The sequence below is a fragment of the Phlebotomus papatasi genome, chromosome 2 (genome assembly GCF_024763615.1).
Source record: "Phlebotomus papatasi isolate M1 chromosome 2, Ppap_2.1, whole genome shotgun sequence".
Classification (NCBI taxonomy): Eukaryota; Metazoa; Arthropoda; class Insecta; order Diptera; family Psychodidae; genus Phlebotomus; species Phlebotomus papatasi.
Window position 1 is genome coordinate 104,641,139 of NC_077223.1, and position 18,723 is coordinate 104,659,861.

Consider the following 18,723-nt stretch of genomic DNA (forward strand, 5'->3'; position numbering starts at 1 on the left):
AGATACATTGTAAAGAAAATACAAGAAAAAAGCTACTATAACATTTTTGCTAGTGGATGAGAAGGAAAAGAAAAGAAAAGAAAAATTAATGGATAAAGAAAAAAAGAAGAGAGCAAATAAAAATCTTGATGAAAAAAATTCATGAGTCTTTCAATTAATCCTCCAAGTTCAGAAGTGAGAAATTTCTCCCGGTGTTTGGAGAAATTTCACCACTAACGACCGGATAAATTTGGGAGCTTCCACGGAGCATCAATTAGGCTGATGGTGGGCTTCTTCAGGTAAAAATCTTAAGACACTGGGCATTTTTACCCACGATCGAACTCTTGGCTGATGTGGCTAAGAGTGAGAGAGAGAGAGGAATTCTTGGGAAAATGTGCTGAGGTTGCCGAAAAAGAGTGAAGATTTTGGTCAGGTGTACATTCCATTCCCATTTGGATATTCTTCTCACACATTCTCTCCTCTTCTCCTGCTTCGTTCAATCTCTGTCAATTTGGAGAAACATGAGAAATTATGTAAAATTCCTCCTTGGGATGAAGAACACCATGGGGAGTGGACTAAGTAAAAAAATTTTAGTAACTCTTCTCTGCACTGTTAGAAATTGCATGCTAAAAGTAAGTTAATCCGTGGATTGTCCACTGGCAATTGAAATTTACTCAAGATTTAGGGCAGAATCACATTGACAATAAAATGCTCGCCGTAGCCTCACCGTATTTCGTTATTTTACGCATTTTCATTGCAATTCTTACGCAAATTGTCCATTACCGTATTACCTTATCTCATACTCGGTGGTACTAGGTGAAAATAATGTAAGAAAATTGAAAAATAAAACGAAAATGCGATAAACGGCGAGCAAAAAAAACTTAACGATAAACTTAATTTCTCGTTAAGTTTTTTTGCTCACCGTTTATCGCATTTTCGTTTCATTTTTTCAATTTTCTTACATTATTTTCACCTAGTGCCACCGAGTATGAGATAAGGTAATACGGTAATGGACAATTTGCGTAAGAATTGCAATGAAAATGCGTAAAATAACGAAATACGGTGAGCATTTTACATGTCAATGTGATTCTGCCCTTAATCCTTAACGACGAGACACTTTTTACGGACTGAAAATTAACAATAAAAATTAAAGTGAGAAACATAATCAATGATAAGTCTTACGTCTAACCTTGGAAAACAGTCTGATTCTGTGTATTTTTTGCCACTGTGAACGATAGGAACAAAAATAGCCCAAAAATTTAAGTAATTTTTCTGACAATACCAATGAATAATATTTTTCGCTTTAATGAAAAATATTACGTATGAGTATTGTAGTTTTTATTGCCAAAAGGGTTTTGCTTAAAAAAATTGGAAGTATGAAAAATAAATAAAATCAATTATGAATTTGAGAATTTAAAAATTCGCCATTTTTTAGTTTAAATATTTACTACATAGCAAATATCTAGAGACTTGCAAGAAATATTTTAGATTCCTTCAACCTTCTACTTTACAATATGTACAGACATAAGAAATAAATAACTTTGGGTAGTCAGGAAAAATTATTTTCTTTAGGGGACACCGGTGTTCCAATCGTCCTTAAAGGGTTAAGGTAGAGGCAAGAGGTTATTCAAATTTGGAATACCGACTAATTTTTCGTTCGAATCTATGGAAATCACGGAATCATAGAATAATTCTCACTCAATATTCTGCGACAGATAATGATAAGCCAGCACATTACGGATTTCTATGATTTTTTTTTATTTCTCAAAGAAGATTGGACATTTTCAACTAAAACAACAATCATAGAATATGTCTGATTCGAAAAGAAATACGATTTCTCCCGTGGCGGATACAAGGTAAGAGATCGAGTCAGCAAATGCGGTTAAAAGGGACCCCCCGGACCCCCGGTATACCAAGAACAAAATTGTGAATTGTGAGGCGCTATAGGGTAAGTGTGCCAAATTTCGGCATAGTTGCATATAAGCACCGAAGTCCTAAGTTTGAAATGTAATATTTTTAATCCATATTGATATTTTCTTTTACTTCCTTTTCGGTAGGGTTGTGTGGAACCTTGAAAACTAGTTTATCATCTTTGTTTTATTTAAATCACTTCCTAAAATATTGAAAAATTAATAATAATATGGACATTGCTTTGGGTAGTATTCCGGCCACTTTGAGTGAAATACCGGCCACCTTGTTTGTGACCACCTTCTGTGAAGCAACGGATAGAAAATTTCAAAACGTCAAACGGAACGAGTTTAATATTTAGTTTAATACGTTTATATGACTCACAAACCCAGAGATCTTCCGTGTAATTTGTCCTGAAGGCCTGAAGAGTAGCAACTCAAATTTACGCGCAGATTCCCGTAGCAATTTGCCCTTACTGAACTCTTCCAAGGCATTTTCCACATCATATTTTTCATAGAAGCGATGGTTTTTTTCTCTAGATATTGTAGAACTCAGAAATTGAAAAAAAATGAATAAGAAATTTAAGAAAGCAAAAGATGTTGCCGGAATAGGCAACATTACCTCACCGGAGAGACGCTCACAAAGTATATACTTTTTACGCGAAATACAGGATCCAGCTGGGAAATTTTACCCGAAATTTAAAGATTGCTTCACTATTAACATAAATAGAAACAATCTTTAATGAAAACTAATCAATTTTCATGAAAAACACCGAAGAAAAACCTTCTGCACTTCACCACGAATCACAAGACTGCTAGAAACACAAGAGATCTGTCACGTTTTTTGTAAGACTCTTTCTACACAGAGTTTTTAACACCCAATACCTAAAATTTAACGGTCTTTGTGTTAATACATCCTAAAATGAACAAATATTTAAAACTAAAATGAATTCATTGACTATTCGAAGATTACACACATAATTTTAATTAATTTATTTGCATGGCAGAAATTACACTCAAAGTGGCCGAAATTAGAAGCTGGCCGAAATTTGGCACACTTCCCCTATTCCGTGAAGAGAAATAAATGACTATTATAGCCCGACCTTTCTTTCCTGATGCAGTGTGGGCATTTCCCGAATTTTATAGACGAGCGTGAAAAATTATGTACACATTTATTGTTGTTATGACTTTTATAACTTGGTGAAAGAATCCTTCCGTCGTTTAGCTCTAAAGGTTGATTAATAATGCCAAGACGACGTTTGATGCAAAATAGGAAATGTCTCAATCCAATTTCAATTTAAGAATTCTATTATCGGATAAGAATAATATTATGGATGGAAACGCATCCTTATCAGCTTTATAAAATATGCTCGATAGCAGCATATTTTATGCTTTTTACGAAAAGCATTATGATCGAGATCATCGCATAATTTCTTCCAACTGAGTCATTTTTTGACGTTTTTCGTATTATTACCGATTAAAATCGATTCATAGATCACTTCAAAATTTCATTTCAGTGGGGAGTCTGGGGCAAAAAGTCACAAATTGAAAATTTAAAGATTCAATATCTTCCAAAATCAAAAAGATTGTGGCTTAAATTTTGCCAAAAATACTTGAAAATTTACTTGCTTTAAAAGTTCTAAATTGAGTGTTCCAAATTTTAAATCGTACCAAGGTAAAATTTAAAGTCTTTCTGTACAATTTAGGGTTTTAATTTTTTTTAATATGGCTCTAGCACACCTTTTAGATCAGGAAAATTTCATGAAATCAAAATTCATATTCTTTTTATTTTCAAAGATTTTCAATGTGTCTATCTCAATTTTTCGCACTCCAAATTCAATTGAACTAAATTGAAGTTATTGTGATGGCTTAAAAAAACAAGAAAAGTGCGAAAGAATGAGATAGAAATATATGCAAAGCCTGTGAGAAGGAAAGGGATTCGAATTTTGACATAATGAAGCTTTCCTGATATTGTCATTCCTGATATGTCAGAGCCATTTTGCCTTCGCTATACCTTTTAGCTCGGTATAATTTCATGAAGTCAAAATTTGCATTCTTTTCTTTCTCAAAAGATTTGCATAAGTCTATCGTATTATTTCGCACCCCAAATTCAGTTGAAATAAATTTAATTTGATGTGACGTTCAAATGAAGAAGAAGAGTGTGAAAGAGTAAGATAGACATATGCAAAGCTTTTAAGAAAGAAAAGGATGTGAATTTTGATTTAATGAAATTTTCCTGATCTAAAAGGTGTCCTTGAGTCATTACGGCTCCTGCACACCTTTTAGATCAGGAAAATTTCATGAAGTCGAAATTCTGATCCTTTTCTTTCTCACATGTTTTGCATATGTCTATCTCATTCTCTCGCACTCTTCTTCTTCTCTTAAACATCACTCCAAATTCAATTTAGCTCAAAGGAATTTGGTATGCGAAAGAATTAGATAGTCATGTGCAAAATATGTGAGAAAGAAAGGGTTTCGAATTTCGACTTCATAAAATTTTCCTGATCTAAAAGGTGTGCCAGAGTCAATAGGAAGGATAAATAGTTTGCATTCAAGATAAAAATTTAAAGAATAAAAAAAGTCATGGCAAAACGTAACAGCTTTGCAGATTGCTCGAACTCATGAGATAGACGATAGAAATATCAGTATCAATAGGATCCGCCCTCTTACATGGTTTGATAAAGACTTTGGGGGCGTAGCTTAATATTTTGTGGGTGGGTTTTTTTTTTAAACTTGTTGTGTAGTAAAAATTACGGGACTATTTTTTTCAATAAACACGTTACAATTCAATATTAAATTTCTAAAATGTTTTAAGAAATCCAATTTTAATTTGTCGTAGTGCAAAAAACATAGATGAAGCTTGAAGGGAATTGTTATTGTTTTCCTGCAAAGTATTAATAATATTATTACAATAGTTTAACCCAAACTACCCATAAAACCGCAATCTCAGACAACACCTTTATGATAAATTGCAAACTTCTACCGAAATAAAAAGTCCACTAAAACCGTTCCTATCCGTGTAACATTGTTTCAGACGCGCGGCAAGCGCGGCAATGTCGAAAGTGGAGAGAGAAAGAAATAGTTAAAGGAAAGAAAAAGCAAAGGGAAGGACAAAGAGAGGAAATCACAAGACGAGAGGATGCAGGTGTTCAAAATTGATTCTCGATCGTGAATTAAATCGCGGTTAATCTTTTAATTGAGTATGTTGTGTGGCTATTGCATCACGGAAATTGACACAGTGTAATTCGATTGCAATCGCCACGAAGGGGGCACCAGCTCAAATCCCACACGACCACCAATTTCGCATCTTTATTCCCTGGGTTTGAGACTGAGTCTTTGGGGGAGAGGATGTCTATTTTCAGACACTCATTTCGCACTCAAATGGTCATCCGGAGAAACAGAGATTTAAGACCATTCGAGATGGCTTTAGCTCTTGTGAATTAAATACCCAATATGAGACACTAAAACGACATACGTCCAAAGGCGGTCATAATTAATAGCTGTCGTCAGACTGGGAAGTGTTGAGAGCAGCAAATTTCAATGTAAATTATTATTTAAAGTAGAAATTTTAAAAGTATTTTTGAAAAATTTATTCCCAATCGAAACTCTGCAATTGCTATAATAATTCCAACATTTTATTATATTTTATTTCATAAATAAATCACTGTATCATAAATTTGTGAATTAATTATGCAATAATGTTATAATTAAGTCATAAAATAAGGTTATTAGACTCAATTGCAGTGAGGAAGAAGATTGTGATTAATGGTTGCAAGGACAACCCATGGAGGGTGCTATCGAAGACCTCAAGCTACTATCATTGACCATTTATCTTCCAAATCTGCAAATTTAGATTTGCAAAATTGTGACAAAATACTGCTCATTTTACTTTTGACTGATTTGATTTTCGACATAAAAAAGTTATTTCGAAATACCCTTAACATTCTTTTAATTTTTTAGTATAATGGCCTCTACACATTGGGAGCAATTTCTGTCAAAAATTGCTTTTTTTAAGGAAATTCCCTGCAGCGTTGTAGGGGGAAACGTCAAATTTCTGTCAAAAACGCAATTTTTGACGAAAATTGCTCCCAATGTGTAGACGCCTTAAGTCATAAGTGTCGTCTGGTTCATTCGTTTTATCAATGAGAGGAACCTAAAACGCTCATGTATCAAAAATTGACCACGCCCCTTGGCATGACACGCAAAACTGTGTAATTTGTACACCTTTTATTTGAAAATTGTGTAATTTTACACGAAATATGTAAAAAAAATATACACAACTGTGTAATCATTCCCAGTTGATTACACTGTTTACAATTACATAAAATTTAAATTACACATTTTCAGATTACACATTTTGCTGAAATACATAATTTGTGTAACTTTACAAGAATAATCGTGGCAAAAAAGCAAACCAACGATTATCATTGTAATTTTTTTTTACTGTGTGTAATTCTGTGTACTGGTACACATTCATGTAATTTCTACACATTTTATCTGAAAACTGTGTAATGTTACACGAAATTTCTAAAAAATGTACACAGCTGTGTAATTATTGGCTTATTTAGGCCGTACGGTGAAAAAAGACGTAATGTAAAACAAGAATGTAAAATTTTATACCGTGAGATGTAAAAAACCAGTTTCGTTACAGTATTCTCTACTTTTGCATTAGCAACAGAACATTACTTAAAAAGTACAATATGTCATCATTTAATTGATTACAATTACACAGTTTACGATTACATGAAATTTAAGATACACATTTTCAGATTACTCGTTTTGCTCAAATACATAATTTGAGTAACTTTACAAGAATAATCGTGGTAAAAAAGCAAACCAACGATTATCATTGTAATTATTTTTACTGTGTAGAAATTCTTTAAAAACATATTGAAAAAAAATCGTCCGAAGGTAGCGTGCTTTCCCCTAAAAATGGAAAGTTGGAAAAACAAATTTAATCAAATTATCTTGACGTCATCAAGAAGAAAGTTCTTTTTTGCAAATGTTAAGAGTCTATATTGGACAACGTTAATTAATTTGTTATCAGCCAGACAGTGGACAATCGATTCTCAATCAAAGAATTCTGTCTGCAAATTCGAAAATTGCACTGTTAAAAGAGTATATAAAATTAACAATCTTGGTCATTCTATCAATTAATCTGTTTTAGAAGGTTTAAACATTAAAAGATCTAACGTTTTTTTTTGTCAAATTAATTGTTCTTTCAAATAAGAATTAGGGAAGACTGGGGCAAAAGTCACAAAACGGATATTTTATTTTTTTACAAGCTACTCGAGCGCTTCAAAAATTTCTAATTAGCGCAGTTTTATAGGAAATTTACCGCTCTACAACTTTGTGAAAGTCATTTTCCTCTATTTTGTAAGGAAATACGTTTATCGAGCCAAATGCTGGGGCAAATAGTACCAGATATTGGGTATTATCATATTTTGATTCGTTTCATTATAGGTTTCCATAAATTTGAAAAAATATCTAGAGGACATATTTTCATAGAAAATTTATTCATCTACACCTTTGGAAAACAGCGTTTTCTCTGCGAGAAAAGTGAGAAAACGAGAAAAGCGCTTTTCAAGCTATTTTAGAAAAAACACACAAAAGACTGCAAATCGTTTGACCAATGCAAATAACAAGCGGCGAGACATGGTAATGACGTTTCTTTTCGCCGTGAGACATCAGAAATTGCTTGGCTTTTTGTTACTTTTCGCTCTAAACCTTTTGTTACTTTTTACCCCAAGTGGCCACTTTTAATAAAAGGATTTCTGGAGAAAAGAACTTTTGTGAAATTCTAAAATAGATAACGGATTCGTATTCAAAAAAACCAAATTATTTAGAAAATATTCACCAGTGCATCAATTTTGGAAAATACGTAGGTAATAATTGTTATCTTCTGCAAGGAAAATATTTCAAAAATAGGGCTAAAAATTTCGGTATTATTTATTTTCTGAATTCCTTGTTCGAATTCTAAGAAACTCACGACATTGAAGAAGGTCTATGGAGGCTATCTAGGGGGAACTGGGGTAGTAGTAAACAGGGGTAGTTGTAAACACTGCGATTTTTTTCATTAATTTTAAGACTCCAGAGGATAAAACCCATAAGCATTCATAGATACCATGGGGATGTATGTCCACAGAGGAATTGGTCAATAAAATCCTAGTACTTTAAAAATAAAAATCATTTTTCCTGAAAATGTTGATATTTTGATTATTTTGGTCATTTGAATTTCCACCTGGAAATTAAAAATTGTGTAAAATAATCGAAAGGTAGCAATACCAGTTCTTTCCTACATCTTTTAGGATTATATTAATGCATTTACTAGAGAAATTGAGCTTCTTATTTTTTTAAAAGAATTAATAATTGGTCAGAAAACAGCATTTGGGGTAGATGTAAACAGGCAATTTCCCCGTAATTGTAGGTGTCGCGAGTGTAGAATGAATGGCAAATTATTTTGTTTCTTCTTCTTCATTTCATTAGTTTGACAGCTGCATCTCATGGTGGGAAATTTTTCGTTGCCCCGCGCAAAACTTTTTGGAAAGAAAACGCAGAAAATACTCTTAATTTCTTTCCTATATCTAGATAAAATGAGAAACTACAGGAAGTAGAATATTTACATTAGTAGAAAAAAATACGCTAACATTTTCTTTTCAATTTCATAAAATGAGTAGGGAAAAGAGCGGGAAATTGACCTTCATGCGAAATGTCTAATTCATTGACTACGAAAAAATTGGTGGCGCTGTGTTCAACAAGAAGTTAAATGATGTCAAAATATAGGGAAAATCCATTGCAAAATGTCTTTGATTTGCATGCTTTTAGTTTTTTTTGCTATTTTAATTATTCTTTGTAAAAAGTGTAGTGATTTTTTTGAAAAATATACAGTCTTTATATATCTCTTAAGTAATTAAAATAATTGAAAGTGGTGCAAAGTTAATTTGAAGGGTGGAAAAAAGGGTGTTTACATCCTCCCCAGAAAGTGTTTACTTCTACCCCAGGTATTTTGTGAAAAGAGAAAAATGCACAGGGACACAAATTTTATTTTTATGGAAAACTCAATTGTTTTCCAGCATCCGCATTACCCTCGACGAATTGCCTATACCCAAGGGTAAAACATAAGCTAAGAAATATTTTCCAAAAAATCACTGTGTACTTGGAAAATCACCTCAAATTCGCATCTATTGAAAATGTTTACATGTGCCCCAGACTCCCCTATAGAAAAAAAATTTGAGCCGCTATCTTTTTCATCTTGGAAGATATTGAATTTTGAATTTTTCGATTGCTTTTTGCCCCAGTCTCCCCTATTGTAAATCAAGAAAATAAGATCCCCAAAACTTGAATATTTCCTATGAATGAATATCAAATCACTATTTATTTCAAGTTAACTTATAATTTTCGTGAAAATACTAAAGCCTAGAGCTACTACAGTTTTTCTTTTTATAAGACGCGCGACTCTCGATGAGTGTTGGACACAAAAATTGCAATAAAAACAGCAAAAAGGGGGATCGGTGGCCTTTTCGACTTTCACTGGGTTTGTTGTGATCACAAACAGACGCGAATGGCACGCCAAAAGGTCACATTTATCACTCGACTAATCCCATTTTTTTTTTAAATAAAAGAGCTTGTCTCATAAAAAAGTGCCTCAGAGAGATGAATCTGTAATTTCCAATGAATTGAATGAATTTCCTTGTGTATAGCTCATAAAGTCCACACACGAATTTTCCAAATGGTTGTGTTTTCGGAACGAGGTGAATTTGTGAAATTTTTAATTCAGTTGCTGCCTTTTTGATTTGATGACGCGCGACGTGAACACCTGTTTGTTTGATGAGGGAGAGAGAGAGAGAGTCAATTGTTGAGTGCACAGGTGAATTGTAGATTTTTATTGTCTACCTGGGCATAATAGGTGCGCAAGTATAATTTCCATCATTTCCGAAAGGCATTGATTTTGAAGGCAAAATAAAGTTGTTGGTTGTTTCATAATGTCTATGTCTGGACTTTCTTAAGCGTCTTTCCACGAGTATTTTATGATGTGTCTTTAAGAGAATTTTCCATCGAAGCTTTTCCGTTTGTTATGTCTTTTTTTCGCGTTCAAATCTCGCACCAGCCCAACCTTGTGTTTGATTTTATTGCACTGCGCCACGATTGAATCTGTCGGCTTCTCTTTTTTTCCCACCATAATTCTGGACAAGCACGAAAATTTAATTGTAATGCTCAACAATCAAACATCTGGCTGGTTGGGTGTACAAAAGCTCTTGAAGTCATAGCTCAACTAGGTGTATCCACAACTTTTGGCTTCCACTTCTGGCGCGCTTTTTTTTCGCGATGCCACCAGAGTGGTGAATGATTGAGCGGCGATACTTCTTATACTCATTTTCATACTAACAAGTGTTGGATGATGGTCGACAGGGCGGTAAAATTACTGTAATTTTTCTTATGGGTTACTCTGGAGGTTTTCCCATGCAGACAATCAGAGTGGTTGATTAACAAGAATTCTTCGAGCGAATGACTGATCAGGTTTTTAATTAATATTTTGCGAATTTTCTTGCAATTTCGTCGATTGAATCAGCATTTGTGGTATGTTCCTCATCCCCTATATCAACAATTATTGTAACAACAGAAATACATCAAGAACTACTTAGACTATGCAACACTGAGAAAAATCCGAAAAAGTTAAAATAACATTCCGGAAATGTTAATTTTACCCTGCAGTATTGATCCGAAATGGGTGTAAATATTACCCTTTTCAGGTGTATTAGGGGTTAAAGGTACCCTTTTCATGTTAATTTTACCCTTAATAAGGTGTAAAATTGACATTAAAAATGTTGATATATTTTTACACCTAAAAAGTGTTAAAGTTATGAGGAAAAAAAGTTAATCGCACCCTCTTTTTTTCTAAGTGTTGTAACAACAGAAATGCACTCAGACTATGTAAGAATCGCTGTTTAAAGTAAAGAGTTACGACAATTGCTTATCCAAGCAACGATTTATTTTTTTTATGAAATCCTGAAGGTTTTGGGTTGACATAGAACGATAACTTTGATAAAGAAATTAAATAATAATTATTTTAATTGACTGGTATCACAGAATGATCAGTCTCAATAAAAAGCAATGGTTATTACTGAACGAGGGAATTAGAAGTAAGAATGTATCTTTTTTGACTTCACTAATAGATCTTCTAATTCAGAGGTGTGCAAGAGCCGTATGAAACCGAACAAACGTCAAATGAAACTTGTACAGCAGAGTTCCGCTATAGGCTATCGCTCTATAGTCCACATTTTATCGACCGTTGATTTCAAAACACTGATTTTAAGTTAGGTTATGTTTTTTAGTACGCGACATGCAATGTTGTCATAATTATTTTAATATTTTTGGCAAACTTTATTGAGTAGTTTTAATAATTGTGATGCATAATGAAGAGAGCGAGGACAAGTACCTCAATCGCAAAGAAAGTGGAAGCCGTCGAGCAATTTCAATACTAAAAGTTGTTGATAATTTTAAAAAATGACCTGGACTATAGTGCGACCCAAGTGTCAAATCTGGAATCAAATATGGAATATAGCGGAACTCTACTGTACGTCAATCGTCAAAACGCTACCTGAACAAACTTAGTTTGACATTTTTTCGGGTCCAAACGATTTATGCACACCCCTGTTCTAATTTTTCAATCTCTACTTTTGAATGGTAAGAATAAAGTCAACATTACGTAATTTTTATCGCATGGCCACTGCAATTACTGGGACACCCTCTCGTCATATTTTCAAAGTAGGGGTAATCTTTACATTGTAATGAGGGAATTATTTCATAATAGTGATGGCATTGTGTTGTTCTGTAAAAGACTTTCGACAGATCAACGTTATTTTTCCAAGAGTTCTTTTGTAATATTACAGGTAAAATAAAGGTAATATTGAAGTAAGAGAGTGATTAGAGCTCAAATTAACGATTTCTTCTCTTAATAAACATAGTGAATGCTCATTATAAAAGGTATTAGGGGAAACTGGGGCAGCAGTAAACAAGGGGTAGCTGTAAACACTTCAATTTTTTTAAATTAGATCACAGGCATGGACTGCACAGGACGATACCTATGTGAATTCATAGATACCACAGAGATTCTTGTCCACTGAAAAAATTTGTCGACATAAGTTCAAGTAGTGTAGACATACAGTGGCGGCCAAAATAATAGAATCATTTTGCAAAGTTTATATATTTTTAACTTTTGTATTTTTTCCCAATTTTTTGATATAATTCTACAGTAGAAATCTTCAAATTATTAGAATCGTAGAATAAGGGTTGTTTTGGCCACTAGAGGTCTATTTAGAATACGTCAATAGTGAAATTCAGTTCGGCCAAAAAAACTGGAAAACTGTCATTTATGGTTTCTAAATATGGCTTTATTTAAACTTATTTGATTTATAGATCACATTTTTTAATTTAAATAAAAGTAGCCCTATTATGTTGTTCAAATCAGATTTCACTATTGATGTATTCTCTGAAAAATAGAGACCTCTAGCGGCTAAAACAATACTTATTTGACGTAAGGTAATTATTTGAACATTTCTATGTTAAAATTATTTCAACGAATTGGAATAAAGAAAAATGCTCATTGTAAAATGGTGGTCGTTGCGGAGCTGATTCTATTATTATGGCCGCCACTGTATATATTATATATATCAATGTTTCGTGCTCCCTCGTGTTTACTACTGCCCCAGTCTCCAAGTATGAGTCGTTTGATACTTCTCACTAGTCTGTACTTGCCTTTGATGAGTCGGAAGACAGAACGTGACAAATTGTGTGCTCGCATGAAGTTTATCCTTATGTGAAAATATCTTATTTCGTGCCTTTCACTCACATTTTCGTTAGAGAATATTGGACGTTGCCTCTGGGAATGTTTTGCTAATATTTTCCGTTACAATTATATTAGTTTTAATATGTACACTAAGAAAAAACTTAAAAAGTTAAAACAACTCTATGGCAGTGTTGAATTAACTCTACAAATGTCGATGTAATTGTTACTCTTTTTCCTAGTAAATTTTAGTAAATAGAATTGAAACAACTCTTCGTGCGAGTTGAATTAATACGTCGGATATCGATGCAATTATTACTCTTTTTGAATGTAAAATTTCATCTCGACTGAAGTATATGCTTAAGTGGTTTCATTTTAAGAATATACTTCAGTCAAGAAGATTTTCGTGTGCATAGTTCATATGGAACATCAACTAGAAATATACCTGACAGTGTATCATGAAGACATGTGTGTGTATCATACGTGATATTTCGCTCGAAACATAGGGAACTTGAGGTCAAGAAAATATTAATAAAGAAAATGATAACATAAAAAAAACATAAAATTGCAAAACATATTCATTTTGCGATTTGAAAGAGTTTATTTTAACTCTAAAAAAGATTTTTTTTAACTCTTGAAACGAGTTATTTTAACTCATAAAACGAGTTGTTTTCAGTCTTAAAAAGAGTTATTTACGCTCTTTTGTCATGTAAATTTTAGGAAAAAAAGTTAAAACAACTCTAAAATATAGTTAATCGAAAATCAGAACGAAAAAGTGTGAATTCAACATCGATTCGAGTAAGATTTACTCGATTATGTTTATCGATTATGATATCTGAGTGTAATAGTTTCTGAAGGGGGCGTGGCCTAAAATTTATATAGGCCAAACTATATGCAGATAACTTAAATTACTCCTTAAGTTTTCGTATAATATGTAAATTGCAATATTTCACTTATTGCTCAGTGAGGACTGTCTCATGGATTGATGGTTTTATGTGAAATGCAAGCTTTGTGCAACATTGTTGAGGTAATTTGTGTCGAATTCGTTTGGCTCACTTCCCTAAACTCTTCAAAAAGCTGTGAGGTGTAAATTTCACTGACAAGTGTTTGCTTTAATACATAAAGCATAAAAAGGTATATATCTCTTTGCCAAACACTGCCAATTTGCACCACGTCAATTTTTCCCTCTCGATCGGCAACATTTCATCTGTCGCCGTAAATTGGGAGGAAATTAGTGGGGTTGTTCATTAACAAAAGTTGATCTGCAATTTTCAATGTCTTCCTTGGAGCATAATTTTATTTATGGGAAGTCTGCGTCTGGTTTTTTTTTTTAGTTTGAATTTAAGGCCCTCCTTAAGCGGTGAATTAATGGTTTTAAAAATTGTCTCATGACATCAACCACTTTGACGCATTTTGTGGCAATTCGTGTCAAATTAACGAGTTAGAAAATCAGTCCAGACAGATTTAGTGGGTGCCCCCATAGAGAGTGTATGGAAAAATTATGTCCTGCTGATCAAATCACCAGGCATTTCTCTTTTCCTCAGAATTTGCAGGTGTTTACACTTCAATTGAGAGTCTTGGAGCGCGATCGAGTGATTGATAGTGATTTTTTATTGAAGACTTTTGCGATTGACGTATTTGGGTATGAAAAAGGGGCGGCCCTGATTCGAGAGTCAATCGTTGTCGGTGACAAATGTTTTTTCCAGTGTAAACCACAAGAGAGCATAGGAACTTCCTTGAGGAAAAATCGTGTATATGTTCCAAATGGGTGTTTACATAAACCCAACAATCTCTTTTTTTTTGCGTCTTCACGCCCGCAATCAACCTCCCTCTGGCCTCCCACACCGTCTGTAGTGTCTTTGAGCCCCATATTTGTCTTACACACGGCCTTATCATCCCAACTGATAAGATTTGCGGTCAAACACTTGTGCACCTCTCTCGGCACAAGTGGCAGCCCCTTTTCAAGAAAATCCTCCTCAAGTGCTTCAGCACTTTCCGCATGTACTCACAAAAGTCCAAAAGCGCGCCAGAAGTTGGAAGAGAGGAGGATAAAATGGGGAAACCTAATTACTAATAAATTGTTTACTTCTCTTTATACCATGTGACTAACAATAGAAGTGAACAGCAGTAAAAAAAAACGCGTGGAAGGTGAAACTCTGCAGGTGTTTCATGTGATTTCATTTTTCGCAAGGTTTTTCGCACCTTCTCCGCGGTTTTAGTTTTTTTGATTAAAACATTTTCCCAGAAATATTTCTAGACTGTTTAGGTTGATTGATTTGTGCATGATTCGGCTCCGTTCAGCTAGAGAGCCGAAGCAAGAGGAAGAGGATAGTCCGAATCCGGTCAGACTATTCCCTTGCTCTGATAAGAATATTCTTGGGAATTTCAGGGGAATTCGTTCTCCTTTCGGACTGACTCTCGGCTGTTTTCACGGCCTCTAGTAACGGCTCTTTCGAGCCACCGGGCTTAAGGCAGTGATGCCCCCTTGTGTAGGCTACCCCCGGGGGTGCCTCGAGAGAGTTTTAATTCGAGATCAGGAAATAAATTTCCTAACCTCGCAGTCCGGCAAATAAATGCCTCTGGAGAATAAATTCCTCAACAGGAATTTACCCAAGAAATATCCTTGAAAATCTGCCCTCGATCGTAAGGCTCCTTGAGGAGAAGCCGTTGTCCTTATGGCAGTTGGGAGCCAATTGGCCGCTGATAGATTTTAGGCAGAGTATTGCCGATTAATCTGGCCAATGGGAGATGCAATCTGTAAATAAGCACTACTTACTTTCGTGCTGCTGAACTGAAGAAAAAACTCCGATAGCTGGGATATTGCAATCTGATTTATTATTAAAAATTTTCACCCTTTTATACAAAAATCACTTTCTCCCACTTTCACTTGACAAATTCTATGTGCGTCATTACCAAAAGTGCAATTCTTAATTGTAACAGAAAAAATTTGCTGACCGCTGCTGACACAGAGTGTGAATGCACTAGAGTCATTGACTTTAGCCGATCAGTTGTCTTATTGACCTGATTTTTCTTTGTCTTTAAATGCTATTTTCTTGTAAACTAGTGGACCAAATGATGTTAGGTTTAGCTTATGGGATTCCTTAATATCTCTATAATGGTGTGTTTATCCTATTTTTCTACTGTATATTCCCATTTCTCTACAATATCCTCGTAAAGTTAGGCTAATTTTGATGTTTTTTATGATGAAATGACTCGTAAGACTAAAGAAAAACTTAAATATTTACTATAATTTTGTTATCTAAGTTGATCCTTTTCTTGTAATATTGTAATTAAAGGACCCAAAAATTAGTTGGTATAGTTTAAATATATAAAATATTAAGGAAAGTCTTAGAAATTAGCCCATAAAAATTGTCAATTTTATGAATTTTTGGTGTAAAAATTGGCTCAAACTATCCCCTAGTTTTTGGCTAAACTATAATGCTTTAAGATGTAAAATCGTACTTGACTATTAGTTTGTATCTCTAAAAAGTTGGTAAGAGTCCTTAAATCCTTTCATGATATTTCATATCCTCAAAAAGCATAGGTAACCTTTTGCGTGTTATTAGAATTTTCGTCTTCGAATAGGCCAAAATATAAAAAAGTTTAAAGTGAAAATTTTAGTATCCTTGCAAGGAATAAAGGATTCTTACATATCAATACTAGTAATTTAATATCTCTAAAGTACCCTAAAATGTATTAAATTTGATTTTTCGGTCTTATCTACCTAAAAAGTGGGAGTTACAAATTTCACTAATTTAATAGTAATTGAAGGTGCATGTTCATCTTGAACATACTGGGGGCCGCGGCCTGAAGATGTTAGGGCCTGCTGGAGGCTGTGTTCTTCGACGTGAGTTTGGTTTGGTTGAGGGTTGTACCATTCCATAAATTTCCCGTCTTGATGCAATAGGTGTTTCTTGATTGGTGTCATTCGGAGAACATCTAGTCGGACTCAGAATGTCCTGCAATCTCTGAGCGAGAGGAGGGTTCTGATCAGGCGTTCTTTGGACTACTTCTGGTGACTGAGTTTGTGACTGGTTTGTTGCAGTACACAAGAGTTTGTTGAAGAAGGTCATCCACCATGCTCTGGTTTTCCAAAGTACGATGATAATGATGATGCTTGTAAGTGTTCCTCCGATTGTATATGGAAGGTGTTTTGAAGCGGGAGCTACTTCCATGGCAACTACCGTTGGAACAGGTGCAGAAGCTTTACCAAAAATGTCTTCGGATGGTTTGATGATTGCAGTTGTTTCCAAGAGTATTGGTTTTTCAGTTGTCCATTCTTCGTTGTCATCTTCTGGAATGGTTATGTTGCGAATAAAAATGTCATCAACCTGTAAGTGTAATGCGACGTCGGACCGCAGAGTGAGTTGTTGAGTTTTTACGAAGCAATCCTTTTTGACATGAAGAATACCAGTTTTATTCAGTAGTAATTCTTGTCTATAGCCACTGCAGATAACTGACGACATTGTTATATTTTCGGCCATAAACAACCATGAGTTCTCAGCAATCAATCTTCTCCAGACTACATTCTTAATCTGAACCTTTCTATGTGTACAAATCATACCTCCGTGTCGATTAAATATCTCATCTATGGTGCAGGAGGGATGATTAGGAAAATTGTAGATGACATCTACCGTGCACACTCGAGTGTTCTGATACATCTTCTTGCAGTTATTCAAATCTGTTTCTTTCATCACAAAGTACTTCTGGTTATGATAATCTACTCCGACCAGGGGTGTTTTGATGTCTTGTATAAGGCTGTCTACACACTATGAGCATTTTTTAAAAAAATTCTTTAAAAAATAACCCTAAAAAGGTTTTTAAAAAGAATCGGCTCTACACTAGTGAAAATTTTTGTAAAAAAATGAATTTTTTACAGAAATTTGCCTAGTATGTAAGCAATTTTGTAAAAAAAACCGACCCATTCTTATTTTTTAAAAATTTTTTTAAAGAATTTTTTTAAAAAATGCTCATATGTGTAGACAGCTTAAGAAACGTGTTATTATATAAGTGTTGAGGAATTGCAGTAATGTGAATCAACTCATATGGCTGTGATTCAATGATTTGGAAGTAAACTTGTACCTCAATACTTTCATTTGATATCCTAAATTCCACTGTTTCAGGCAACTGTTTGGATATCATCAGGCTGGCATCAAGTTTTTGGTGAACTGAGGTGATTTTCTCCTGAATTTGGACTTGGGAAACAAGTTCTGCAGCATTTCCTCTATCTAATAATACTTGTCGAATTGTTGTATACTTTTCTTTCAGCTCTTCTAGATAGTTTAGTGCTCCTAGATATGCTGCCATCATGTGTATTTCCAGTTTATTGTGGTCTGTTCTTATATTCCACGGTTTCATCTCATCAATTACTTGAGTGAGTTTCTGCGCTCTATCACTGAACATCCTTAATTTCTGTTCTGTAATCGTGTTCGATTGGCTGATTCGAGTGTTCAGTAACAAAGTCTGTTGATTCATAGTTTGTAATAAGGCATTGTGGTTATGCCCTAATGAATCCAAGCTTGTATATAATTCATTTTCATCATTTCCAAGGAAGAAATCGATGATTTTTCCGAAGAGTCCTCTCTTTACCCTTCTCTTGAGAGGTTGGACGGATTGTCCTAAGATTCCAATTTCTTCAAGCTGATTGAATAAGTGATCTCTTTCGTGTTGGAGATGATGGATCAGCATCCCACAGTGACTTTCAGCGGAAAGAGTTAGAGTCTCTTTACAAAGAGTATTGGTTTTGTTAAAGACTGAAGATATATTTGTTTTGTCTTCCAAGAAACTCTTTTGTGGTAGCTGAATGTCCATTCTGAGTAGTGATTCCAAATACCCGGGTATTTTGAAGTTGCCGGGTACCCGGTTCCCCTGAGATCCGTACCCGGGTACCCGGGTAGGAACCGGTTCCAATTATGAATTTTCGAAAATATTTTTAACTGTGAAAAAATAAGTCTTTTAGTGTTTGAGGGCATAAAGGGGGGGGGTTCAGGCAATCTCTTTCTTGTAGAGAATTGTAGTTTATATGCCAAACTAACTTAAAATCTAATAAATAGG

At 34.3% G+C, this 18,723-nt stretch overlaps 1 long non-coding RNA gene across 1 annotated transcript in view; it reads left to right on the forward strand.

Annotated features, from left to right (window-relative positions):
• Positions 1-18,723, forward strand: part of LOC129800598 (uncharacterized) — a 132,961-nt gene that overhangs the window by 54,265 nt on the left and 59,973 nt on the right. The window lies entirely within an intron of this gene.